This window comes from Tenrec ecaudatus, chromosome Y (genome assembly GCF_050624435.1).
Source record: "Tenrec ecaudatus isolate mTenEca1 chromosome Y, mTenEca1.hap1, whole genome shotgun sequence".
Taxonomy (NCBI): domain Eukaryota; kingdom Metazoa; phylum Chordata; class Mammalia; order Afrosoricida; family Tenrecidae; genus Tenrec; species Tenrec ecaudatus.
In genome coordinates, this window is record NC_134549.1 from 17,391,496 (window position 1) to 17,418,458 (window position 26,963).

General features: G+C 44.5%; 1 protein-coding gene across 7 annotated transcripts in view; it reads left to right on the forward strand.

Annotated features, from left to right (window-relative positions):
* Positions 1-26,963, forward strand: part of LOC142435714 (zinc finger and BTB domain-containing protein 10-like) — a 43,229-nt gene that overhangs the window by 10,999 nt on the left and 5,267 nt on the right. Inside the window, exons 1-5 of one of the 7 annotated variants that reach the window (XR_012781596.1) lie at positions 15,556-17,167; positions 17,665-17,722; positions 20,207-20,257; positions 20,959-21,566; positions 24,308-24,512. The gene's annotated coding sequence lies outside the window, so the exon portion shown is untranslated. The other 6 variants (XR_012781597.1, XR_012781598.1, XR_012781595.1 and 3 more) reach the window with 6 other exon arrangements.

The following is a 26,963-nucleotide window of genomic DNA, read 5'->3' on the forward strand; positions in this document are numbered from 1 at the left end:
AGGGAATCAGCCCTGAGTTCTTTGTTCCCTGGGCTTTTATGGGGCCAGGGACCAGGGGCAGTCCAGTGTTGCTGCTCTTTAAACTTATTGGAGAAAACTTCTGGTGTTAGCGTTGTCCAGTGGTGGTTGGTGAACAGTTTAGCGCATGTTTTCTTGACTGGTCAATTGGGGGTGGTGGTCGCTGCCCCCTACTGGTCAGTCTGGACAGGTGATGCCTTCTCTGCTAGAATTGCCTCAGTGCCCAGAAATCTGAAATTAGAGCTTAAGCCTGCCCCAGACTTTGTTTTTATACAACCCGTCATGGTGCTGGTGCTGGCAGTTGCAAACCAGGGCCCCACAATGACTGTTCTGTTGTCTGTTCAGTAAACTGTAGCTGGGCCTCAACTGCGATATAATTCTCATCCCCTAGCAGTCGATGAATTCCTGTGTCCCATCCTCAACATTCCTGCCGAGCTTGTGAATGGGCTGTAAACTCCTACCACACATTGTATTGTAAAAACACTGAAGAATAAAAACACGCTTGTGCCAGGGCTTGGATCCAGGCTCAGACTGCCCTAAAGCCCTCATGCTAATTACATAATGTGAGTCTGGGCCATGATCATTGACTGCCCGCTTGAGGTCTTTCAGCAACTCAAAGGAAAGGGCACTGTGAATTCCTTGTGGGTGTTTCCCGTAAGGCTGTCTGTTAGTAGCTTTAAGAAGATAAGACATTCTAAATTCTACATCTCCCTCTGTAATCCCCCTTTCTACCCTTGAAAGTAAAGGCGCGTTCCTATAATTCCACCTCTTTGCTTCTGATCTCTGAGCTGGTCTTCTCCACCTGTATGTCTTTTTTTTAACAATTTATTGGGGCTCATACAATTCTTATCACAGTTCATACATATACATACATCAATTGTATAAAGCACATCTGTACAGTCTTTGCCCTAATCATTTTTTTCTCCTCTTTTCTTTTTTTACATTTTATTAGGGACTCATACAACTCTTATCACCATCCATACATATACATACATCAATTGTATAAAGCACATCCATACATTCCCTGCCCCAATCATTCTCAAGGCATTTGCTCTCCACTTAAGCCGTTTGCATCATGGTCTCTTTTTTTTCCCCTCTCTCTCCCCTTTCCCCCCTCCCTCATGTGCCCTTGGTAATTTATACATCGTTATTTTGTCGTATCTTGCCCTATTCGGGGTCTCCCTTCCCCCCTTCTCTGCTGTCCATCTCCCAGGGAAGAGGTCACATGTGGCTCCTTGTAATCAGTTCCCCCTTTCCAACCCACTCACCCTCCACTCTCCCAGCATCGTCCCTCACGCCCTTGGTCCTGAAGGTATCATCCACCCTGGATTCCCTGTACCTCCAACCCTCATATGTACCAGTGTACAGCCTCTGTCCTATCCAGCCCTGCAAGGTAGAATTCGGATCATGGTAGTTGGGGGGAGGAAGCATCCAGGATCTGGGGGAAAGCTGTGCCTCACACCCTAATTAACCCATCTCCTCTCCTAAGCCCCTCTATGAGGGGATCTCCATTGGCCGACACTTGGGCCTTGGGTCTCCACTCTGCACTTCCCCCTTCATTTAATATGATATATATATACATATATATACATACATATATACATATACACATATGTACACATACATACACACACATATCTTTTTTTTTTTTTTTGCATGATGCCTTATATCTGGTCCCTTGGGCACCTCGTGATCGCACTGGCCGGTGTGCTTCTTCCATGTGGGCTTATTTGCTTCTGAGCGAGATGGCCGCTTGTTCACCTTCAAGCCTTTAAGACCCCAGACACTATCTCTTTTGATAGCCGGGCACCATCAGCTCTCTTCACCACATTTGCTTATGCACCCATTTGTCTTCAGCGATCCTATCATGGAGGTGTGCAGTCAATGATATGATTTTTTGTTCTTTGATGCCTGGTAACTGATCCCTTCGGGACCACTCGATCACACAGGCTGGTGTGTTCTTCCATGTGGACTTTGTTGCTTCTGAGCTAGATGGCCGCTTGTTTATCTTCAAGCCTTTAAGACCCCAGTCACTATCTCTTTTGATAGCCGGGCACCATCAGCTTTCTTCACCACATTTACTTGTTCACCCACTTTGGCTCCAGCCGTTGTGTCGGGAGAGTGAGCATCATAGAGTTCCAATTTAATAAAAGAAGGTATTCATGCATTGAGGGAGTGTTTGAGTAGAGGCCCAAGGTCCTTCCGCCACCTTAATACTTGACCTATAAATATAGACACATAGATCTATTTCCCCATCCTCCTATATATATTTGCATGTACATGTCTTTGTCTAGACCTCCATGAATGCCCTTTGACTCCTAGCTCTTTCCTCCATCTCCCTTGACTTTCCTCCTGCCCTACTACCATGCTTCATCGCCACCTGGGCTAGAGTATACCTCTTCTCTAAGCAACCTTACCCTTGATCATTTCCCACCAGGCCTGCCACTCCCCCTTCTCTACCATTTGGGGTCCCATGTTTTTCCACCTGTATGTCTTGAAGCTCCACTTCCTGAACTTCATCTTCTGTGTTAGCTCTCCTAGTTTGCATTTCTTTGGAGCTCATCTCTCCACCTCCAGCACTGGCTTGCTTGCTTGTGTTACAATCTCTAGTCCTTCTTACACTCAATTCCAGCAGGGGAGCAGATGCTTTTACTATATCCCCTTCTGACTCAGACTTAGGTTTTTCAGCTCTGCCTAAAATCTTCTCATCTGCCTGAAACCCATTCTGATTGCTTCTCACCTGATTTAAGTTTGGGTATCCTAGATGCTTCTCACTGCTCTGCTGGTCTTGTTCCTTTGCTTTCCCACCTTTGAAAGCAAGGGAGCTTCCTGGGGTTCTTGAATAGCCTCGATTTGAGTCTTGGAATGCACTCTCTCTAGTACTTTATCACCTTTAAGCCTTTAGAGGCTGCAGTCCCCCGAGGGCATGTAGGCTTTGGCCATAAGGTTTCCTTCAGAATCAGAGGCCTTGCAGAACAAGTCAGTCCCTGCTTCTTCACTCTTTTCTAAGGTTTCATGACGGAAATCAGCTCATTCACAGTGCTTTTGCTTGCTTTTCTAGATTTGAATAGATACAAGACTTCTGACTGCACTGATAATCCTCATTCTCTTCCTCCTGCCAAGGTTTTAAAACTAGCTTCACTTGAACCCACAGAGACCACGTCTCCTTGGGGATACGCTCCCCATCTCTGTGTGCTTCCTTTAAGTTTACAATGACTTCCTCCCAAGTCTCTAGATGGAAAGTGCTTTCCTCTGGGAACCGTGGATTATACCTTTTTACTACTTTTAGAAAACATTGCATCTTTTTCTTCGTTACTCTTACACCCTGTCTTTTCAGTAAGTAGATGAGCATAGTACCATACATTTCAGGTTGACTTTTACCTTGCCCCATTGTCCTCTTTAAAATACTCATTCACTGTTTCCACTACTTTTCTGCCAAGCCCCACACCGGATCCTCACTTGACACAATTTTCCGATTTGCCCTGCCTTCCAGTGGGGCCGTACAATTGTTACACGGGGTATGACTCAAGTGATCTTTTCCTACTGCCTCGCAATGGGCTCCATTTGTGGGGGGAGGGGAGACCAGCCTCATGACTAATTGCAGGTTTGATAGGCGCAATTGTACCGCTGAGATAAATAAAGATTATAATAAAGTCAAAGAGCGTGAGAGATAGAAGAAAAATTGAAATAGAGTCAGACACATTTCCTGGTAGCATGCTCACCTCAGCCCCACGTGGTGGTCGACGTGGAGATGGGAGACCAGACGGCAGGAGAGAGGGGGAGGGGAAGGAAGACAAGGGAAAGGGAACGGGAGCCAGGAGGGGGGAGAGCACCAGGATGAGGGAGGCGAGGGAAAGAGCTATTTATTGCTAACCAAGGCTTATGTATCTTTGGGGGGTGTCCACACCCCCTAACTTCAGGTAAAGACATTCTTCACTGGAAGGGGTTGCACTATAACTTATGCAACAATGGGGGGTACACTCTAGGACTATACACTCAATAGGAAGGGGAGCGATTGGGGTACACATGTGACACGATAGGCGGATCCCAGATTCAGGATGGCAGCCTAACTTTGGATGTCACTGAGCTGGTTTGACCTGTTTTCTGGGTCTCCATAGAAACCACTATCAGTAGGGTGTGAACCCCACCTACAGCGACCAGACTGATGGCCACAGGCTTTTAGGGAGAAGTAGCCCATTGTCCTTAACAGCAGGGAGTGGGACCTACCTGTACTAGGACCAGACAGTCTGAAGGCAGAATACATCTGACCTCCCACCATGTGCTGGCAAATAGCCTCTGATGTTTGGCACATCTTTGGGGGAGACTAGGCTGGGGAAAGTCTCTATAATTCTACACCTGGTGGCCTCTCTTTTCATCACCATCCCTCAGTCCTCACGGTAGGACTTTAGATCTCTTGCTAAAGTGCTTCAGCGGTGACTGGCTATATTTTTGTTTGCTCACAGCAGGTCTCCTCCTCATAATTCCTTCCCTTTTTGTTTCACACAGCGAAGTACTCGGATTTTCCAAACCTTAATGAAGAGAAAATACAATCTACTGAACATATAATGCTACGGTTCATGAAGAGTGACATCTGGTCCTCCATGTTTGCTGAAAGCTCCGAATCTCACATCAGTAAAGATCCGCATGGAAACCGGGGGCTACAGTTGAGGTGAGTGTGTTTCATTCGGAGAAGCCAGCAGTGCCAGAGGAGAAGCTCTTCCAAAGTATCATGACATTGAAGTAGTCTTCAGATACGGGAATCATTCACATAGAGAAGGGCAACATACACTTCCCACAGAACCCAATATGTTAACATTAGACCTCACCCCTGAAGAAGCCATGAGCACACGAGCTCACACACAATTGGGCATCGTCTACACCTCCTTTAATGAATGTAAACCTTCACAGCCCTGTCTCCAGTTTAGCAAAGACAAACGCTTAATAGTTGTGAACCGATTCATAGCCTGATACATAGTCACTTATAGACATGTGTATACACTTAGCTCTGACATGTGTTTCTATGATTTTCGTTATAAAACTTTTCCAAAATGGGATGGTATTGAAATCATAATTTCACTTTGGCCGAATTCGCAAAAACACGTAATAGAAAATGAGATTTTTTTTTTCTTTTAAAAGACAAAATAGTCTGGAAGCCATGCCAGTTAACTGCGTTTGGTAATTTTGAAGAAGTAACACAATGCCAACAGCAGATTGTGGTTTTTTTTTTAAACAGGGCTCTGAATGGTCAGAGACACTGTGAAGGTAATAAAGGTCATCAGTGTGGAGTCGCCTCCAGGCAGTTGCACAGAAGTTTTTCTGAAGGAAATCCAGTTTGGTGGTGTGAGTTTGGGAAAGCCTTCGAGGATCACTCATCGTATGGTCATCTCAGGTCTCACGCTGGATGCAGTATCTGTGACTGCAAGAAATGTGAAGAAACCTGTGACGCTAACCTGCCCTCTCCTCTGGGAACTATTTCAGGACAGAAACCCTGTAGTAAAAAGGTACCAGGCAAGGAGTTCCATCTGGCAACCCTCAAGAATCCTCTGAGCACACACGCCGTTGAGAAACTCCATCCGTTTTCCAAATCTGAGAAGGAATTATGTAGTTTCTCGACCTTTTGGGATCCTGTGAGCAGCCCTACGTGCGATCCCAAGAAACAGTCTAGTTCCTGTAGTGCTCTTTCATCCCCAGCCTCACACGAAACGTTTCCTAGCTCTGGTAAACATATGTGTAAGGAATGTGGGAAAGACTTCCCACTTTCTTCAAAGCTCAGAGAACATATGCAAACTCACCAGGAAGAGGGGGATTATAAATGTCAGGAATGTGGGAAAACCTTCCCTCAGTCCTCACAGCTCATCAGACACGCCAGAGTCCACAGTGGGGAGAGGTCTTATGAGTGTAGGGAATGTGGGAAAGCCTTTCCCAGGTCATCAACCCTCAATCAACACATTCTAGTTCACCGAGGAGAGAGGAACTATAAATGTGGGGAATGTGGCAGAGCCTTTGCCTGGTACTCAAACCTCATCAGGCACGGGAGACTGCACAGTGGCGAGAGACCGTATGAATGTAAGGAATGTGGCGTAGCCTTTCAGCACTGTTCCCATCTCACCAGACACATGAAAAGCCACCATGGACACAAGCCTTTTGAATGTCAGGAGTGTGGGAAAACCTTTAAGTATTCTTCATATCTCACTATGCACCTAAATATCCACAATGGACGGAAGCCTTATGAATGTAAGGAATGTGGGAAAGCCTTTGCTCATTTGTCAACACTCATTAGTCACAGAAGAATTCACAGTGGGGAGAGGCCCTATGAATGTGAGGAATGTGACAAAGCCTTTGCTCGGCCCTCGGGGCTGGCTATTCATAGAAGAATTCACAGTGGAGAGAGGCCTTTTAAATGTGAGGAATGCGGGAAAACTTTTTCTTGGTCTTCAACACTCACTAATCATAGGAGAACGCACAGTAGGGAGCGGTCTTACAAATGTAAGGATTGTGGCAAAGCCTTTGCTCAGCCCTCAGGACTGAGTAGTCATAGAAGAATTCACAGTGGAGAGAGGCCTTTTGAATGTGAGGAATGTGGAAGAACCTTTTCTGCGTCCTCCAAACTCACCCGTCATCAAAAAGCTCACAGTGTAGCCAAGCCTTACGAATGTAAACACTGTGGGAAAGCCTATAAGCATTCCTCCGACTTAACTCTGCACACCATGGCTCACACAGGAGAGCGTCCGTATGTATGCAAGGACTGCGGGAAGACCTTCAGGTGGCCTTCATGCCTGGTCGTACACAAAAGAATTCATAGTGGAGGGAAGCCTTAGGTACGTGAGGAATGTGGGAAAGCCTTTGTCACGGCACTAGTGCATTTAGAAATCATATTGCGTAGTAGGTCCGTCGAGTGTCAGCAGTGTGGGAAGGCCTTAGCTGTTCTTCACATCCTCACGCATTGAAACTCAAGACTGCAGGCTGTTGTGTGTCCAAAGTAAGCTGGTTGATCCTTATTGCTGTTTCTGAAAGTGTGTAAAAACACTGCTAGAAAACAAAAACCAAAGGGGTAAGGTAATTGGAGCTACAGTGTGTCTACCAGAGAAATGATTTTTTTTATGTTAAGCACATTACGATCTTTCTCAGTGTGTGTTGCTTTCTTATTCAAAGATTCAACATAACACAAGGTTTGTGGGATGTATCCTTTTTTCTAAAATTTATTTTTTTGGAATGTATCCTTTGAGGTGTTTTATTTCCTCAATGAAAATTACACAAACTTAAAAAAACAACAGAAAAGAGAAAATTACACAAACTGTTTTTGCTTCTTACCATTATGCTGACTTATCCATTTAACCAGATAAATATAGATCCCAATTCATTTTCTTCTAAGCCTTCAAATCTCAAAATTTTCTTTGTTGGGCACCTATCTAGAGATACACATCAGTTTGGCCCCAAGGTAAATTGAATATTCATCCCACAAAAACCGCTAAGAATAGAAGAACAAAGGAAACTTAGCAACCAATCAAGGTGATAGAATAAAATTTCTCCCCAATTCACTACTTAGCTTCCTTTATCAATCATGTCTTCTCTATATTTTGCTATCATATAAAATATGTACTATTTGTTGAGCCTGCTCCTTTCCTATTTTTAAAAAAATAAAGACTTCATCCTGGCTGATTTTAAAAAATGTGTCCAAAATTGAAATAGAACTTGACATTTTTCTCAAGCAGAAAATGGTGATGGCAACTATGGTGGTTATATAATCTGTTGTCCATTTCAGAAAATTAAGAGCGAAGGGGGTGGAGTTTAGCCTGCCATTTAGGTGGCAGCTTGATGATGTCATTTGGCGGCACTAAGGAGATAAATAGCTTTCTGCAGGTGGGGCACACGCTCAGTCTATAAGACATTCTTTTGACAAGCCACATGGAGAAGGGGTGATGGCAGCCAGAGCCTTGGAGCTAGAGAAGCCATGTGGAGACAGACCGCTGTCAGCTCAGAGATGCTTACACTGTGTCTGGATCCACAATACTTTCCCACCCACTGGCCTGTGATCATCCTGCATTCAGCATCATTTCATGTATGGACTGTGATAAGAGATGTAAGAACCCCCAATGAAATGATTGAAAATAAACTTAAAAGTTTTGGAAAACTCAGTTGTAAATCCAAGGATATTTGGCATATAGAATCTTCACCAAAAGAATGGTGCACAATCTTTGTAAGAGACCGGACCAGGATTGACTTAACTAATCAATTATCTCAGCAGGAAAACCATTGGGGTAGCTTATAAGGAGACAGAAAGAAGGACTGTTGAAATTCAACAGGCAGGAAACAGGCCAAGGGAGTTATATTGTCCTTCAAGAAAGGACATCAGATTCTGAGCACACTGTTAATCCTAAGGCTATTGTTGACGGAGAGTCCCAACTGATAGCCCCAAGTCCATGTATAGAGTCCGGAAATAACTTAAGCTTCTACTGACTTCCTTCTGGTCAGTAACCAACTATGTAAATAAGTTTGCACTCAGGCTGACTGATTTAGAGAGTGGATTACCTCTACCTCACCAACCATCACTGAGATGTGCAGAGCCTGTTAAGGTCATGCCTGGGTGTGTCCATGATGGGTATTATGTATGTAGACATGCCCTCTCAGTTGTGATTTGGTTGAAAAGCCCTGGACAAATCTTATAAACATCATGTATGTAGCCCACCCTTGTCCCTTTCCCACTCCAGGACCCCACGTAGAAAGCCTCACTGAGCTTAAGAGTCTCACAGCCCTGGTTTATATCCGAGTTTCACATTCTGAGTTATTGCTCCTTAAGCGAAAAGCACCTAGACCGGTGCTGTGTTTATCTAGCCATGAACTCTGTTGGATGGTGGTGTTCTTAAGAACAACGTGTCTGCTTTAAGACATCTCGAGCTAATAATGCATTGTAGCTATGCAGGCAGGAGGCAAAGCAAAAGTTGTAAGTGGTTTGCACAAAGGATGGGTTTATAAATGTATTCCTATTAATTTGGTCCAAATGTTCAAACAGACATAATTGTAGCAGTGCTTGTACACGTGTGCACACGGCCAACAACACACAACACAATAAACACATAATCCACACATGACACATCAATAGAACAAACTATACATATATTTATACATGATGTGGCAATCTATGTGTATATATATGTATAGGTTTAGTATTAAGGTAGCAGATGGACATTGGGCGTCTAGTCAAGTAGTTCCTTGCAAGAACACCTTGTTCTAAACTGGCATTCCATGATGCTCACCTTCCCTACATGATCGCTGAACTGGTGAATATGCAAATGTAAAAAATGTTGATGGTGCCCGGCTATCAAGAGATATGGCACCTGGGGTCTTAAAAGCTTGAAGGTAAACAAGCCACCATCTGGCTCAAAAGCAACAAAGCCCACGTGGGAGAAGCACACCAGCCTGTGTGATCACAAGGTGTCAATAGGATCAGGTATCAGGCATCAAAAATGTCATTGTGCAGAGTGGGGACCCAAAGTCCGTCTGTAGGCAACATTCCTTTACAGAAGGGTCGCAGGGAGGAGATGAGCCAGTCTTTGTACTATAGCATTGATGAAACCTGTAACTTTCCTCTAGTTCTTTAATGATCCCCCCCACTATCATGATCCCAGTTCTACCTTACAAATCCAGCCAGACCAGAGGATGTACACTGGTATAGATCAGAGCTGTAATACAGGAAATCTAGGACAGATAAACCCCTCAGGACCAATAATGAGAGAAGAGATACCAGGAGGGTAAGGGGAAGGTTGGGAAGAAAGGGGAAACTGATCACAATGATGTACACATAGCGGTTATGTCATAACCCCCTCCCTGGGAGACAGACAACAGAAAAGGGTGAAGGGAGACATCAGACAGTGTAAGACATTAAAAAGAAAATTTATAAATTATCAAAGATGAGGGAGGGAGGGTAGGGGAGGTGAGGAAAAATGTGGAGCTAAAACCAAGGGCTCAAGTAGAAAGAAAATTTTGAGAATGATGATGGCAGCAAATGTACAAATGTGCTCGACACAAATGGATGTATGTATGGATTGTGATAAGAGTTGTACAAACCACCAATAAAATTATTTTTAAAAAGAAAGAAAAGCACACCAAAACTAAAACCAAAAAAGCAACCACATACCACACAGAGAACGCTTTACACACATGACATACACACACACTACACATGCACACCACACGAAACATTCATAAGCACAAAACACATAACCAATGCACACAGCATACACCACAGAACACACAGAAGATACACGCACCACACACAAAAAACAGGCATTCACAACACACCATATCCCACACAAAAACATACAACATATACATCACACCAACAGCCCCACATGTACTACACAAAAAATACAAATACCACATACACAAAAACACATTCACAATAATCAACACATACACATCAAATAACACAACACATAGCAAACACAAAACACGACACAGATGACACATACACCACACAAAACAGACATTGGCACAAGAAAAACAATACAAACAACACCACACATACACAACACACAGCACATACATCACAATAGTCAAAGAAAACACACAACACACTCAACACTGAGAAAACCTATTGCACACACAACAAACAAAACACTCAGGAAACACACTACACAGAACGCACACATACCAAGTACCCACAGCACACACAGAAGACTCAGAGAACACACTGCCCACAACACACACCAAACATACAACACACACCAAACTCACACTCACACTTCATTCTCAACACACATACACAGCACACTTCCATAATACTCAACACACAACAGACACCACAAACACAACATGCACTACGCACATATATAACATATCACGCAACACTCAGAAAATGCTACAAGCACAACACACACCCCACCTCAATCACACAACACACACACCATATGGAACCCAAACAAAACAGTACACACACCCCTCTCACAGAGGGGTTTAGGAGAGGAGATGGGTTAATTAGGGTGTGAGGTAGCACTGATGAAGAACACAGCTTTCCCCCCAGATCCTGGATGCTTCCTCCCCCCAACTACCATGATCCGAATGCTACCTTGCAGGGCTGGATAGGACAGAGGCTGTACACTGGTGCATATGAGGGTTGGAGGTACAGGGAATCCAGGGTGGATGATACCTTCAGGACCAAGGGTTTGAGGGGCGATGCTGGGAGAGCGTAGGGTGAGTGGGTTGGAAAGGGGGGACTGATTACAAGGATCCACATGTGACCTCTTCCCTGGGAGAGGGACAGCAGAGAAGGGGGGCAAGGGAGACTCTGGATAGGGCAAGATATGACAAAATAACAATGTATAAATTATCAAGGGCTCATGAGGGAGAGGGGAGTGGGGAGGGAGGGGGGGGGGGAAGAGGACCTGATGCAAAGGGCTTAAGTGGAGAGCAAATGCTTTGAGAATGATTGGGGCAGGGAATGTGCGGATGTGCTTTATACAATTGATGTCTGTATATGTATGGATGGTGATAAGAGTTGTATGAGTCCCTAATAAAATGTTTAATAAAAAAGAGAAAGAAACCACTACACACAACACACTCCCACCACACACACAACATAGACAACTCACAATACATATTACAACACAAACTACACACAAACACACAACACATGCACAACCAATCAAATCACACACAAGGACAACACACACACCCAGAACACACTCAAGACAGAACACATACCACACACTCAGAAAACACAACACTCATACCATACACAACATAACAGCCAACACAATACACACAGCACAGATATACCATGAAAACAACACACCACCCCGATGACATAGAACACACAACGCATAAAACATCACGCAACACACACTACACACCTAAACATAACATACTACACACAGAACACAACACAATGACACCACACACCATACACACAGCATATATACACCACACAACACACATACAGAAAACATACACAATATGCGTCACACTCTCACAACAAACACACAACACATACACAACATAACACACCACACAAAACACACTGCAAACATACACAGCATAACAGCATATACATGCAAAGCACAGTTCCATGATTCTCAACACACAACATACACACCACAAGCACAACACACCACACAAACACATACAACATAAACAACACACATACACAGCACACTTTCATGACACACAAGACACAGAATACTCACAACACTCCACAAGCACACAGCACATAAAACACACTACACACAGACAACACACACTATACACTCACCTCACAAAACACACACCATTTTGACACCACTCACCAGACTTATACACAACACAGAACATACCCACAAGACACACAACACAAAGGACTCACAGAACACACATCAAATACAACACACTATACAACACATAGCATATAATACAACTCACAACACAAAACACAACATACACATCACACAACCCACGCCACATAGAATACTCAAAACACACACATAGCACATGACACACACAATATAACAAAACACACACCACAGAAAACACAAAACTCATATACACCACAAAGAGCACATGCACACCACAAACGTGATACATACAACACACATATACAGAACACTTTGACAACACACACCACAAACCACACGAACAACACGCATATGCACAAAACACAAGCAAGACACATGCAGTACATGCAACACATACACAATACACACACCATGCACCCAATGCACACGTCAGAGATAACCCACATACAAAACCTCAGACAGCACTCATTCCCCAGAACACATACACACTACATACAGAAAACACACAAAAAACAACACACCAAACACATCATATAACATGCACAACAGACAACACACACACAACACAATATGTTGGACGTTGAGACCACTGCAAGCCATGTAATTAGGAAGACGGCTGCTTAGCCAAGTGGCTGGAAACGATACATATTTCTGCTCATTGAAGTGAAAGATGGCCGGACCAAATGCTCAAATGACAGAGTGTCAGCGATAGTGAAATTTTGCTGAAGATGACCCGACGGTGTTTGCAGCAGTCCATAGACAGGGAGCTGCCAGAGGTTCTGCCCAATTCAGAAGAGGACACGGGACAAGGGATAACATTACATATGTCAGATGGACCTGGAATTAAATTAGGTAACAAGAGAAAGGTGTTTACTTGTTCATCATCGACTAGGTCAAGGCATTCGACTGTGTGGGTCATAACAAACTATGGAAAACCTTGGGAAATGTGGGAAACAGAAAGATTTATTCCAAGTCATCTCCACCAAATATGTTAGACTTGGGACACTGCCTGCATTGAATGGTAATCTATTGTCAAGTTATCTCCCTGAAGACTCCAGCCACCCAGAGCAAGCAGACACCATTGTTTCTCCCACAGTAAGTAGGGCTCACTCCCTACTGTGAGGGTCAGTGGATTGCTTCCCCTGCGGGCTTAGGCTAAATAAAGTTTCCAGCTCTAGGACAATCAAGGTTAAGCTGCCATCATGAATCTAGGATCTGCCCATCTTGTCACATATGTACCTTTAATCCCTCCTCTTCCTATAGCGTTGATACCCCTAGATAATCCCCCTCATTACTGTAGTACCTATAGCACAACCCCTCCCTGTGATGTATGTCTCCACCTGTAATTCGGGGCCTTGCACGTCCCCAGAGAATTTATAAGCCTTGGTTAGTAATAAATCTCCTCTCCACGTCGACCACCAAGTGAGGCTGAGGTGAGCATGCTACTATGAAATGTATCTGACTCTATTTTTAAATCTCTCATATTTTCTTTTTTGGTTGATTTTTGGGTTTTTAAAAATCATTTTACTGGGGGTTCATTCAATTCATCCCAATCCACACATACATCAGTTGTGTAAAAGCACATTTGCACATTCATTGCCCTCATCCTTCTCAAAACATGTGCTCTCAACTTAAGCCCTTGGTATCAGCTCATTTCTCCCCTCTCCCTTCTCGCTCCCATATCCCTCATGAATATCTCATATTTTCTATGACTTCAATCTCTATTTATTATCACCATACAAGTGTGCCTGCCAGACCTGTGATAATTTGTTAGGGGCTCTCTCCCCTGACAGGGAAAGATGGGAACTCCAGAACACTTCATTGTTTCCTGCTCCTGAAGAACTTATGGCTCAAGAGGCAATTGTGTGAACAGAACAAGGGAATACCGAGGCGTTTAAAATCAGGAGAGGTGTGTGTCAGGGTGGTTGCAACATTTCACCGTTCTTGTTCACTCTGCATGCTGAACAAATCATCAGAGAAACAGGATTATGTGAAGAAGAATGAGGCATCGGGATCGGAGGAAGGCTTGTTAACAACCTGCAGTATGCAGATGACCCAACCTTGCCTCCTGAACATCGGGAGGAGTTGAGACACTTGCTATTGAAAATCAAGGATGACAGCATCAGTGTGGATTACAATTCAATGTAAAGAAGATCACAATCGTCACAACTGGTGTGTCCTTGCTGGAGATTAGCATACTGGGGATAGTACTGTGTGTGCATAGTCAGGTTATGACTCCCTTTGGTTGAAATACCCTGGATAAATCTTAAATGTCTTCTGTCTAACATTATGTATGTATCCCACGCATGGGCCTGTAGTATCACATGTTACTGCAATGTAATGTTCTGACACCAGTCATCGATCTGTGACAGCTTCCTTTGTCCATGTCTTATGTAAGTAGTGTCCCAAATGTGATTCCTGGGACACCATTTTACCACATGCGAATGCCCTCCCTCATCCTGATGATGTGTCTGTTTTGGAGTTGCCTTTGTCACTTTAAAGACTCTTAATGCTCTCCTTAAATTATTTATAAGGTTGGCACAGCTCTTGTACCCTAAAATAAGGAAGAACGCCTTCCCTGTAGGAGCTCAGAAACTGGTCACACTGTGCAAAGGAAACCAGGAAGCAGAAGTGACCTCATTAAAAAGAGTTGAGCTCATATGAAAGGATTGGTAAACATTTTTCAATGGCCAAATATGGAAACACAACGACTTAAGGGGAGATTCAGATCATTAGCATTTTATAGCCTTCATTACTGAAATCTGCATTTCAGTTCATTATCATATTAAAGGTGTGTCAGAATCCATTGGATGGCAGTGAATGAGTTCTGAAGCCTTTAGTAAAAAGCAGATCTGCTGGGAAAGCATTTGTCCTTAGCCGAAATATGGAGAGTTCAGCATTGGATAAGAAGGGGACTTTGGAGGGGAAAATGAGGGGCTGATGCCAGGGGCTTAGGTGGAGAGCAAATGTTTTGAGAATGATGAGGGCAATGAATGTACAAGTGTCCTTTACACAATTGATGTATGTATGGATTGTGATAAGAGTTGTATGAGCCCCCAATAAAATGATGTTTAAATACTTCAAAAAAAAAGATGGCGTGACACAGTGGCTGCATCAATGGAATAAAACAAGGAAAAAAGAAGGGAACTTTGGAACATCATGGGCACAAGTTCAAGTAGTAGGCGTTCCCGAACGGACACCTTTCCCAGATGCACCATGAGTCAAAACCAGAACCGGAAGTGCGCGTGCGTTTCCGCCCTGGCGTGACCCCTGCTCCTGGCTGTGGAGGTTCCTTTTCCAGGTGTCCGCGGGGAGCGCGCTCTCCCCGTGTTGCGCGTCCCGGGGGCTCCAGGGTGGAGACGCGCCCCCGTGTGTGTGCTTGAGTGTTGTCATCGCTCGCGGTGCTGATTCAGGGGGGACTGGGGGCTGCAGGCACCGAGCCCCCTTTTATTCACCGTCGTGGGCGCCGGGCGGGCGGCCTTTGCGCGGGAACCGGCGTGTTGCAATTACGCAGCCTGTTGGTGCATCGGGCGCAGCGAGGACAGGCGGGAGCGCTTGTCCAGGGCAATGATTTAAATGAAGATTCGGATCATCCGTTTTGCTTTGCTGCCTGCATGGCTGTGTAGGGCGCCTAAGGTGTGAAGCATGACGTAGTATTTCCATTGGGGAAGATGAGTTTGCACCCCGAGACGGCAGGGATCCCAGGATCAGGAATATACCTCACCTCTCAGGTCAGCAGTGATCGAGGCAGAAGAAGCAAAATGTGGGTCGTGCAACTGAGAAGTGAATGGTAGCAAGTCATTCCGACCTGTGCACCCTCGTGCCCAGGGTTTTATGGAGGACAGCACCCCGAGGGCCATAAATCAACCCCTGTGCTGCAAAGGAGTTGAATGATGTTGGGCAGGACCCTCTGAACACGATCAGGAAGACAGTGAGGAGCCCTGGCCGTGGAGGTAGGTGGTGGAAGAGGAAGCTAGTGGGAGGATGAGATGTAGATGGTTCTCTGCTGAATTCACTTCTCCTTTCACAGGCAGGACATATCAGGGGATGCTTCTCTGCAGGGGGTGTTTGGGTGGATTACCCAGGATCCTCTGAAAGGTGGAGTTTGATTCAGGAGGCCTAGGGTGAGACTTCAGATTCTACATTGTAAGCATCTCCTTCCTAGATTTTTCTGAACAGAATTAAGGCCCGGGTTTAGCATGTGAATTAATACTGAAATGCTTTTTCGAGATAATTGCAAAAGAAATTAGGGCTCTCACAGTGTACATTGGAGTAAATATCAGTGAGAGAGGAAACTGAGAGAGGTCAGAAATGAAAGCCCATGAGTCGGCTAGAGGGCAGCAGGCTGGAAAGAAATGGGAAGGCAGCCAGTTAAAGAAAGCTTAGTACTTTTCAGATTTCTTTCTTCATTGATCTCAAGAGTGAAGTATTGTTCAAGAGTCCCACCCCGGGAGCCAGAGGCCACGGTATCAAAAAGGAAGTGGAGGAACCCTTGAAGCGGAAGAAGGAAATGTACATTGCAAAACAAACATGAAAATATCAATGCTATCCCTATTATAATGTGAATCAAAGGAAGTTGTCTTGCAGCAAGGTTGAAGGAATTCAACTCCCTGTAATGAAAAATGAAGACGGCGGAGAATATCTTGACCCATATGTAAATACTCTCTGGTCGTAGGCCTGAGGTTGGAGCTGAAAACCTATCACTCCTTCCTTTTTCAACATTGTTTTATTTGGCGGGGAGGGGGGCGCGTGGGGGCGGCAGGATAAAAGACTTTTAAAATTGTTTTATTTCTGGTAAACCGAATTAAAGAACTAAACACGGCCACGTCTTGAGCCAGACTCACAATGATTGTGAGGCTTCAGCCCTTTGTCACAGCTACTGTGTAAGTCCGTCTCCTAGAGGTTCTCTCTCTCTTTTTCCCCCCCTCAATTATGAAGCAGAATGTCCTTTTCCAGGGAATGGTTATCGTCCATGGCAATAACACGTTCAAAGTACATAAGGGGAAGTCTAGTCATCGTTAGTTCTAAAGAAGAGTTTGGCTGTGCTTCTTCCAAGACAAATTCGTTTGTTTTTCTGGCCAGCCACAGCATTTTCGATATTTTTAAAAGTTATTTTATTTGGGAACTCGTATAGCATTCCATGCATCAATTGTATCAAACATATTTATACATACATTACCAGCAATGATTTTGGTTGTAATGTTTCTATGACTGGTCTAATTGTGCATGGACAAGGCATCCTGTACAGTCAGCTGGTGATCCAGAGCTACCATCTTGTACATCCAAACAGCCATAGGAAGGATTTCTAGTGCTCTCACTGGTGTGTGGACCAAACGTAATTCATTGTCCTCTGCTTCTGTTTCCATCCCGCTTCCTGAAGTGGCCTGTGTTTAGAGACGAAATATCGCTTGACCCCCAGTTTCTGGAACAAGGAACTGGTGAGTTCTACAAGCAACAGGGATGTTCATACCATAAGTTGGAGAGACCTGATTGACTTGTTTTGTGGGACAAGTGTGCTGTGGGCATGTGGTTTGTCAATAAAGTTAAAGGGTGAATAGTGGGCCAAGGATCCGAGCCCCATGAGGAATCCTAAGGCCCTGCTCTCTGTTATTTGGTCCTTTTACATGGGTCACTTGAAGTTTGGATGCCTCCGTTCACCTACCTTAGGTGACTCGTAGGAAGCTCTGTTTTTCTGTACCTTCCCTAGAGTTTCCGAGACCTTAAATCTTTACTGGAGTAGAGAACATTTTTCTCCCTCTGTGTGACTGGCACATTCACGGAAAGGCATGCTGTCCTTGATTCTGCTGTTGATGACATCATGGCATGACTGTGCTTTTGTGAAGGGTGTGTGGGCTTGTTTGTGGAGGCGAGACATCATGAAGACATTCCCTATGGTTCCTTTTTGACATTTGAAGTGGTGGGCTGATGTGTTTCTCTTGTTGGAGTGTTTCCTGTCTCAACTGTGGACTTACTCTCTGCACTCTATTTGTCTCTCAATGATGAAGACACAGAGGATGAGGATAGCTATTTAGGGAACTCATATAGAAAGCAAAACAAATTAACAAGAGTCAATTCCTATTCCTGTTAACAGCAAACCTGCGGAGCAGAGTAGAACTGCTCTATTGGGTTTCTGAGACTGTAACTCTTTATTGAAGTGGGACACCTCATCTTTCTCCTGTGAATCCCATGGTCAGTGCTAACTGTTGACCTGGTGGATTTCAGTCCAACCGGTAACGTAACACGACAATGCCAGAACTCCTTAACAAATGTATAGAAATACATAATTTTCCAAAAGCGAATTCCTTTTTTTCACAAGATGAATCCCTGTCACCTCCTCATTCCCTAGGCTTTATAGGCACGCTGGCCCTTGGGTTTTCTGTGGGTGGGAGACCTAGGTCCTTGCGTGGTTGCCAGGAACTCCCATGGGCCAAAGGAATGCCTGCTGTTCTGCTTTGATAGGAAGGGATGTTCTACACGGTTGTCTTTCAGCTCTTTTCAAACTGGTGTAGATGATAAACAGAAGACAGCCATCGTATTCAGTCGAACTGAAGAGATTGTTTCCATGTGTAGCGTGTCTTTTATACAAGGCTTCCTAAGTAAGGAGGAGAATTTACAGAATAGATGAGGCTGTCGGGTACACTCAAGCAGTGCAGTGACCTTGGTGGAAGACCTACCCTTGGGTCAGGTGCTTTGAATTCTCAGTATTCTCAGGACCATCGCTGCAAACTTTGTTCCTGTTCACATTGGATACCTGTTACCTTGCTGATCCGGAATGGGTGTGATGTTTCAGGACTGGGAGCTCATTGAGGCTGTGGCTGTGGTCTTTAGGCAGGAAGAGTGAGCGTTGCTGGATCTTCCTCAGCAGAAACTTTACAGAGAGGTGATGGAGGAAACTCTGGGAAAGCTGGCCTCAGTAGGTAAGAATGCCTTTGATATCATGTGTGTGTTTGAATACCTTTGAGCCTGCTTCAGGATAATCTTTTCATAGACTTTGCTTCAGTATTTTGTCTGAAGAACAGACTGAAGTTTTTAGTATAACAGGCTTAGTCACTTGGTCTGTGCATGAATTCAAAAGGATTACCTTGAACTCTTGTTTGTTTTGTGACTAAAACAGATTCAGCAGGTGTCTTAATTATCAGTATTGTCTTCAAACATCAGTTCAAGAAACTTAAGAGACAAGCGGTTTGGGTTTTTTGTAGGCTTCTTTGTTGATGGCAGAATTGAAGTGCTGTCGTTAATTTATCACTTCTTTGTCTTCTGACGTGTACAGAATTGGCTCAATGACAGAACTGTTCATGCTGTCATGTCTTCCCTCATGTCCTTTATGTGTCCCATGCCAGTCTGCCTCGTTGCTTTTCCAGAGAAGCAAGGAAAGATCTTAGGACTGTGGACATAAGACTCATCCAGGACCATTGTTGAGGGACACACCTTGAAAGCTAGTTTTTTTTTAAAGACTTGCTAGGGGAAGTGCATTTAAATCAGGCAGCTTGAAAGTATCTGTTGGTTTGCGGGAACAATGTCACAGACGCCTGAGCTTGATTTGTACTGTCGGCAGTGCTCACACAGTGAGGTCACCAAGATCCTCTTCATGTTGGAAGGCTATGTGCGTGTTGTGGCCAGTGTCTTTCTCGTTCCCAATGGCTCCTATGTCGTCACCTTCATTCTCAGTCTCAATGGAAGTACTTCCTTAAAAATCAGCTTGGCATCTATTCCTGAAGTATTTAACCATTCAAATATGGCTAATTCTTTCTTTGTTCCTAGCAGACTTCATAATGCCTCTTCTTGTTTTTAATATATTGAACCTGAACTCAAATGATGGGTTCAGTTTTTCAAAACCTTAATGGAAGAGAAATACTGTCTAGGGATCATATGATGCTGCGATTCATGAAGAATGATACCTGTTCCTCCGTTTTAACTGAAAGCTCCCAATGGCAAGTCAGTACAGATCAGCGTGAAAACCAGAAGCATTTGGGGTGAGTGCCATTCTAAGAAGGAAACTGTCTCAAGATTTATCTTGATATGTCATGATATGAAAACAAATGCGTACATTCATGTGCACATACCAGCCCTGGGAACCCCTCTGCAATGGAGTAAGAATTGTTAATGTAAATGAATGGCAGTGTAGACCTTCCATAGCAGCTAAACTTGTTTCCCCATAGATTTGACCCCAGAAGAAAAAGTCCATACTGTCTTACTCAAAATTGGCTATCATCTGCACCTCCTTCAATAAGTGTCACCTATTTAGACCTTTCAGTGATCAGATTTCTTCATTGGTCCAGGATGGTTCCAAGCTGTGTGCAGTCCTGCCCTCGTTTGCTTCAGAAATGGCTCTGTAGTTGTCGAACCAATGCAAGATCTGGACGTAGGCTAATATGTATTCATATGTGTACACATATTTACATATAACTACATGTGTTAGTGTTTGTACAGCTGGCTGTAACATGTGGTTATACATAATTTTCATCATACAACATTTAAAAAAATGCGAGTCATGTTTAATATTGGAAACATATTTTACTTTGCAGTTATTATCAAAAAGTCACACCTTGAGTCGCAAATGAGACGTTTCTTGTGAAATACATGCCGTTTGGGGGCCAACTCTCTGTAAATAGAGTGTGTTTGGTAATTTTGCCTGTCACGCGATTCCAACAGCGTCTTGACTCTTTTCTTACAGGGCTTCGAAAGAACAGAAGCGCGTTGAACGTCATGAAGGCCACCACCGTGGGCAGACCATCGACCAGATTCCAACACCGACTGTGAGACAAAGCAGTTTACCTGAAGGAAATGTACTGCCGTGCTGTGCATGTGGAAAAACCTTCGTGGGCTACCCTTCATCTCCTCACCCCGTCAGATCCCACGCAGGATGTCCTATCTGTGAGGCTAAGAACTGCGCCCACACCCGTCATTGTCATTCCAACCTGACCACTGCCCTGAGAACTGACAAGAACAAAAGCCTTTCATGAGCGACCTGAGATGCAATTGTGTTTGCCATCCCTCAAAAATCCTCTGAGAGGATGCACTAGGGAGACATGTTACGGAGGTCACATATGTAGGAGAGAGTTCTGTGGCTTCTCATCCTGTTGGAAACCTGCGAGAGGTCCTAAGCGTGACTGTTGGGCACATTCTAAGTCCCATAGTCTTTGTTCATCCTTAATCCTACATAAAACATTTCACACATCTCTGATAAACATCATGCGAGTCGGGAATGTGGGAAAGACTTCTCGTTTTATTCATCCTACGGAGGACATACAAGGCTCTGCAGTGGAGAGAGGCCTGATGAATGTAAGTAATGTGGAAGAATGGGGGGGGGTTGTTTGTTTGTTTAATCTTCATTGTGCCAGGCGTGCATAGCCTTCGTAGGGAGAAGGACAGCACGCTCGTTTAAAAACTGCTTTTATGAAGGTAGAATTGGGATCATGATATTGGGGGGAGGAAGCATTTAAGAACTATAGGAACATTGCTTATTTCATCATTATCTGGCTAGACAAAAAGATGTACACTGGTACAGATAGCAACTGGAAACATGGGGAATCCAGGACATATGATGCCTTCAGGACCAGTCGTGAGAGTGGTGATACCGGGAGGGTGGTGGGAAGGTGGGGTAGAAAGGGGGAACCGATTACAAGGATCTACATATAACCCCCTCCTTGGGGGATGGACAACAGAAAAGTGGGTGAAGGGAGACATCGGACAGTGTAAGACATGACAAAATAATAATTTATAAATTATCAAGGGTTCATGAGGGAGGGGGGAGTGAGGAGGGAGGGGGGAAATGGGCAGCTGATATCAAGGGCTCAAGTAGAGAGCAAATATTTTGAGAATGATGATGGCAACAAATGTACAAATGTGCTTGACACAATGGATTGTGATAAGAATTTCATAAGCTCCCAATAAGATGATTTAAAACAATTGCTACCAGAAAAAAAAAAGATTTTAATGGATTACAAATATATAGTGGAGCATCTCTTGTGAAAATAAGGAACAAAGCATTCCCCTTTGGGGGGTCCAACGATCCTTTCACCTAGTTGGCGCCGTAATTGTGTCTTTAGGAGCCCATTCCATCGTTCTATAAAGTCGGTAGCTTCAGGATGATGAGGAACATGACACGGCCAGTGGATTCCATGGGAATGGGCCCATTGCCACACTGTATTTGCTGTAAAGTGAGTTCCTTGATCTGAAGCAATGCTATGTGGGATGCCATGCCGGTGGATGAGGCATTCTGTGTGTCCACGAATAGTAGTTTTGGCAGAAGCATCACGTGCAGGGAAGGCAAATCCATATCCAGAGTAGGTGTCTATTCCAGTAAGAACAAAACGCTGTCCCCTCCATGATGGAAGTGGTCCTATGTAATCAACCTGCCACCAAGTTGCTGGTTGATCTCCTCGAGGAATTGTCCCATATCTTGGACTTAATGTTGGTTTCTGTTGCTGGCAAATGGGACACTCAGCAGTGGCAGTGGCCAAATCAGCCTTGGTGAGTGGAAGTCCATGTTGCTGTGCCCATGCATAATCTCCATCCCTGCAGCCATGTCCACTTTGTTCATGTGCCCATTGGGTGATAACAGGGGTGGCAGAGGAAAGAGGAGGACCAGTCTCCACAGCGCGTGTCATCTTATCCACTTGATTATTAAAGTCCTCCTCTTCAGAGGTAATCCTTTGGTGAGCGTTCACGTGAGATACAATTAACTTTACTTTCTTGGCCCATTCAGAGAGGTCCATCCACATACCTCTTCCCCACACCTCCTTGTCACCAATTTTCCAATCATGGTCCTTTCAATTCCCTGACCATCCAGCCAAGCCATTAGCCACAGCCCATGAATCAGTATAGTCTCACATCTGGCCATTTTTCCTTATATGCAAACTGAACGGCCAGATGCACTGCTCAAAGTTCTGCCCATTGGGGAGATTTCCCTTCACCACTGTCCTTTAGGGAGATCCCAGAAAGGGGCTGTAGTGCTGCTGCTGTCCACTTACGAGTGGCACCTGCATATCGTGCAGAGCCATCGTAAACCAAGCATGACTTTTTGGTCTTCACTTAAAGTATGGTAAGGAACTCCCCAGGAGGCCATAGGTGCAGACTGAGAGAAAGGAGGCAATGTGACAGGAGTGGAGACTGTTGGCATTTGGGCCACTTCTTCATGTAGCTTACTTGTCCATTCAGGTCCTACTTTAACAATGGAGTGTTGCAGCACACGTCCAACTTTATGATTCCGTGGGTCAGACAATACCCAGTTCATGATAGGTAATTCAGGCCTCGTGGTGACTTGGTGGCCCATGGTGAGGCGTTCAGTCTCCACCAAGGCCCAGTAACAGGCCAACAGCTGTTTTTCAAAGGGGGAGTAGTTGTTTGCAGAGGATGGCAAGACTTTACTCCAAAATCCCAATGGTCTATGCTGTGATTCACCAATAGGGGTCTCTATCCACAACTGACACCTCTAGCACCATTGGGTCAGCTGGATCATATGGTCCCAGTGGCAAAGCAGCTTGCACGGCAGCCTGAACTTGTTGAAGAGCCTTTTCTTGTTCTGGGCCCACTCAAAAATGGAGGCTTTTCATGTCACTTGATAAATAGCTTCAAGTAGAATACCCAAGTGAGGGATATGTTGCCTCCAAAATCCGAAGAGGCCCACTAGGCGTTGTGCCTCCACTAGGCGTTGTGCCTCTTTTTTGGTCGTTGGGGGCACCAAATGCAATAGCTTATCCTTTACTTTAGTAGGAATATATCGACATGCCCCACACCACTGGACCCCTAGAAATTTTACTGAGTTAGAGGGTACCTGAATCTTCATTGGGTTAATTTCCCAACCTCTTGTACACAGATATTGTACCAATGAATCTAGAGTCTTTGAAACATCCTCCTTAGTGGGTCCAATCAGCATAATGTCATCAATATAATGGACCAGTGTGACATTTTGTGGAATAGACAGGTGATCAAGGTCACTTTGGACTAAATTATGGCACAGAGCAGAAGAGTTGATGTACCCCTGGGGGAGCGTTATGAAAGTATATTGTTGCCCCTGCCAGGTGAAGGCAAACTGCTTCTGGTGGTCCTTCGAGACTGGTATGGAGAAGAAGGCATTAGCCAGATCGATAGCTGCATACCATGTACCAGGAGAAGTATTAATTTGCTCAAGCAATGTAATCACATCTGGAATGGCAGCAACAATTGGAGTCACCACCACCACTGTCAATCTCCAGGATCCATCTGTCTTCTTTACAGGCCAAATAGGTGAGTTAAATGGGGATGTAGTAGGAATCACCACCCCTGCATCTTTCAAGTCTTTGATGGTAGCACTGATTTCTGCAATCCCACCAGGAAAGCGGTATTGCTTTTGGTTTACTATTTTCCTAGGTAATGGCAATTCTAATGGTGTCCACTTGGCCTTTCCTACCATGATAGCCCTTATTCCACATTTTAGGGATCCGATATGGGGGTTCTGCCAGTTACTAAGTATGTCTATTCCAATGATGCATTCTGGAACTGGGGAAATAACTACAGGATGGGTCTGGGGGTCCACTGGACCCACAGTGAGGCGTACCTGAGCTAAAAGTCCATTGATAATTTAACCTCCATAAGCCCCCACTCTGACTGGTGGACCTTTGAAACACTTTGGGTCTCCTGAAACTAGTGTCAGTTCTGAGCCAGTGTCCAGTAATCCCTGAAAAGTTTGATTATTTCCTTTCCCCCAATGAACACTTGTGAAAGGCCGCAGGTCCCTTTGGGGTTGGCTTGAAGAAAAACTAACAGTATAGACCTTCAGTGATGTAACAGGGTCCTCCTTCAAAGGGACCTGGCCTCCCCCTCATTCAAGTGGTTGTGGATCTGTAAACTGACTCAGGGCTGGGAATTGATTGAGCGATCTTGATGGTCTATTCTGCTGTTCACCCGATCTACCATTCTTCTGTCTGTATAGATCACGTAAATATTTAGTAGGTTTCCCATCTATTTCATTCCTAGGGATACCGTGGCTAAGTAGCCAGTGCCATAATTCCACATGACAGGTTGATTTGATTACCATGGAAACCTTGTTGTATATCATAACCACGCCTACCCTGTCTTTGTTGATTCAGTACTGACACCTGCCCTCTACCATTACAGGGACCAATCAGCCCCATTGTGGGCAAATGTTAGAGTTTGCTTAGGGCAGTGCCCACTGTTAATCCTGGTGCACATAAAATAGCAATTACAGGAGTCTTAAGAGATACTGGGTCCTACTTCACAAACTTGTTCCTTATGGTTGTGGTAAAGGGTATGTCCTCAGGACACCCCCTTTTTGGGTCTATGGGAATATCCTGATAGATCCATTCCAACATACCAATTTCTCTAAGCTTTTGGATGCCTTCCTCTACAGTGTACAAAGGTAGGTCAGGTACTTCAAGTTGGTCTAATGTAGGCCACTGGCAGTCCATGCTTCAGCGAACCAACCGAATAAAGAATTGGATCCTCTCGTAGCCTCTCTTGCAGAGACATTGAAAGAAGAGTCTGTGCTTAGGGGTCCCATATCCAGAAACTCAGACCGGTCTAATATTACATTTTGTGCACCAGTATCCCACACCCTTAGTAACCATTCCCAGGGATATTCCCCAGGCTTCTGCTCGTACGTATTTGAAAACTCGAGCAGATCTTTAAGAGTATAGCGTTTCTTCTTGGGTAATTTTCTTAACCTCACCTTTTGGAGCTTTCTGAGCCTTAATTTTAGTGACAGGTCTAGCAAAAATAATGGGTGGTGAGGGTATTTCTTGGGTGCTCTCAGCAATACCTTGTAAGGAATCTCCCTCAGGCAATGCTACCGATGCAGCCCCACCTGGCATATCAACTTGAATAGTTAGGCTAATCCGTTCAGGTGTGGATTGAGAAATAATACTTTCATCTGGGAGGGGTTGATCTATTGACTGGGGTGGGTCAATTTTTTCTAAGGGCTCAATATCCTCCTCTTCTGAATCATCAGCCCACAAGTTCCCATCCAATGTTTCAGGGTCCCAACTTTTTCCAATCCATGCCCTCACTTTGGTATCAGACACTGCTCTAGATCTGCAATTCAGCTGCCATTGTAATTCAGCCACTCACATGATGAGACTCTGGTCCTGGTTTTCAGCAATATCAGCTCTTTTACTAGAGGAGAGAAGGCTCTCCTTTGTAGCACAGATGGAAGTTTTCAAATTTGTTATTCTGCACCTGAGGCGTGCTTCTGAGGCTCTGAGACCATCCCTCTCCTTAATCACACTTTCCATTGTAAGAAGGACCAGCCAACCAGCTTCCCTATACTTGTCATCCTGACAAAACTCCTGGAAAATTTCAAACATACGATCACTCAGTCTCTCCTTTAACCAGCACCCCATCTATCGGTGTTGCCCCTGTAGGGATTATCTTTGCTATTTCACACCATGGATTAGTAAGAATAGCAGACTTATCCATGCTTTGAGGTGTTGAAATAGCATTATTTATACAGATAGATATAGAACACAAGAAATGAACAGTTAAATTATAATTCACTCCCATGTGAGAGTTGTGAGACACTAGCAGTCCTTCTAGACTCAAGAGCTGCCAGGTCGTCCTCTGCAGTGAGAATTTGGGCTATCTGAGCGCAGGCAGCAAACAGCAAGGCAGGTCACCAGCAGTCAGTCCCCACCTCAAGAGATGTAAATTCTAATTGTGTGGCAAAGCAGGTCTTGAAGGAAC